This window comes from Tupaia chinensis, unplaced genomic scaffold (genome assembly GCF_000334495.1).
Source record: "Tupaia chinensis unplaced genomic scaffold, TupChi_1.0 Scaffold143976_1, whole genome shotgun sequence".
In the NCBI taxonomy this organism is placed as follows: Eukaryota; Metazoa; Chordata; class Mammalia; order Scandentia; family Tupaiidae; genus Tupaia; species Tupaia belangeri.
The window spans coordinates 176,148-178,472 of NW_006203827.1; the positions used below are offsets into that span (position 1 = coordinate 176,148).

General features: G+C 44.4%; 1 protein-coding gene across 1 annotated transcript in view; it reads left to right on the forward strand.

The window, feature by feature from the left end:
- The window catches only part of SLC16A2 (solute carrier family 16 member 2), a gene marked incomplete at its 5' end in the record, with an annotated part of 201,503 nt that overhangs the window by 91,489 nt on the left and 107,689 nt on the right, over window positions 1-2,325 (forward strand).

Consider the following 2,325-nt stretch of genomic DNA (forward strand, 5'->3'; position numbering starts at 1 on the left):
AGTTTAAGCCACCAGGTCTGGGACGCAAACCGCAGTCGACTACGTTAGAGTCCAGCGACATAGCCATTACGCTAACTGCTGGTTCCCTGTGTGATCTAATCTACTTTTAATACTTCTGAGGGAGGTTTTAATTTCCTGTATCACATTCATTATCTCTAACAATTTCATTTGATTTTTTTTTTTAATGATTCATTCATTTGTGAAAGGACTTTTTCATCTTCTGGAGCTCTTTTTCACTTGCATATCATTTAGTTTGGTCACTGTAAATATTCTGACTTGTTTATCTGACATTTCCAGGAGTTCCATTGTATTGTCTGTGAGTGATGGGAAATTGATGTTTCTCCTTGGGGGAAGAGACATTTTCTTGGTTGCTCACATTTCTTGATGATTCATTCATTTGTGAAAGGACTTTTTCATCTTCTGGAGCTCTTTTTCACTTGCATATCATTTAGTTTGGTCACTGTAAATATTCTGACTTGTTTATCTGACATTTCCAGGAGTTCCATTGTATTGTCTGTGAGTGATGGGAAATTGATGTTTCTCCTTGGGGGAAGAGACATTTTCTTGGTTGCTCACATTTCTTGTGCCTCTGCGATGGTTTCTAGTCATCTAGTGATCTTAATGTTCCTTCCTAAATTATTCAAGCTATCTCCAAGCATTCATAGGTGTGTAGGAGTAGGCAATTGGTCATCTCTCTTCTGCTCTGCCTCCCTGTTGTTCACCAGCACCTTGCAGTGTTGATTGGTCCTGAGTGACCCAAAGTCCTTCCTTTTCCTAGAAAACAGTGCACTTGAAACTGAGCTGCTGAGCTTCAACTCAGTAACAAAGAAGAGATTATACCATGCACTATACAAAACACCAAAGTCCTGAAAGTGCAAAGGCAAGTGGGGGAGAGGATGAACCATGGGTCCTAGCCATTAAGCTTTGCAGCGGCAGGTAACCTGCTGTTCACCGAGGCCATTTACTGGAACGGGTGTCTGGATAGGGCAGGGAGGGGAGCAAGCTAGTCTCAAAGTCCCAAGCAACAAACCTGAGAGTTCAAAGGTGAGTGGGGGATGGAATGAACCATAGGTCCCAGCCATTGAGCCCTCCAGCTGCAGGCAGCCTGCCATCTGGCAAGGCCCCTCACTGGAACAGGTATTCAGAGGGGGCAGAGAGGGTAGCGAGCTCTACCATTCTGTTCTTATCTGTGTTCTTTAAACCCAGGTGATGAGGATGATAGTAAAAGGAAGGACAAGGGGTAACTGGAGAAGGAAGGGTTCCATACATTCAGGTTACCTGGAAGAACTACTAGAATTAAATGGCTTTGATCACTAACTAGTTTGGGTGTTATGAACATGTTATTCCACAACAAAGCAAGTACTGAGATGTCAGGGCCATGGAAGGAAAGAATGAATGCTTAAGTGAGGGGGTGAGGGTCTGACTTCAATGCTTAGGCAGAGGCTTGCTGGTCCTCATCCTATTCTGTTCTTCTTCTCTAAAGGTTCAAGGCCCTAGATGAACCTTTGGGTATGGAGAAAGCGGGTGCAGCTGGTAAAGAAGGGGTACATAAGACACTAAAGGTGGAGTTTTGTGGCACCCATTAGAATATGCCTGCAGACCTGCAACTATAGGGAGCATATATAGTAGGCCCTTGGCTGCTGCACTTTGAAATCTGACCCTGTGTTCACCCAGAGGTCACACCTGCTACACAGTAGAGATACTAATGTAGGACTGTTCTTGGGAGACACTGAAACCTCTTTGATTGCCAAATGACTTTGGCTTTATGAATCCCTAAGGTTTGACCTTGCCAAAAGATAAGAGGCTTCCACTCAAACTTCCCTTTCTCCTTCACTTAGAGTCAGACATATATGATGGTCTCAGGCTCTGCTGGCCTTCCTAGAATTCCTTCTTAACTGCTCTCATTTCCCTTAGTAAATCCTTTCATTTTTGTTTTGTTTTTACAATAGGACATTTGTGCGTGCCTGAGAGAGACACAGAGAGAGAAGGAAAGAGAAATCAACCCCCCAGGAGGGTAGATAGCCATGCCACAGACCCTTCTCCTTCAGTCTCCTCTTGGGATTTTGGGCATGCATGGACATGTGTCCAGCATGAATTTAAAGCCTCTAGGCCAAGGACTCGAACAGTGAAGCTGGTCATGTGGAAGAGTATACATGCAAAAATTTTCAACAAGATGCTAGCAAACCATATCCAACAACATATAAAATAGATTATCTGGGAACCAGCAGTTAGCGTAATGGCTATGTCACTGGACTCCCACGTAGTCGACTGCGGTTCGCGTCCCAGACCCGGTGGCTTAAAACTCACACTGGGCGCGTGTGCGTG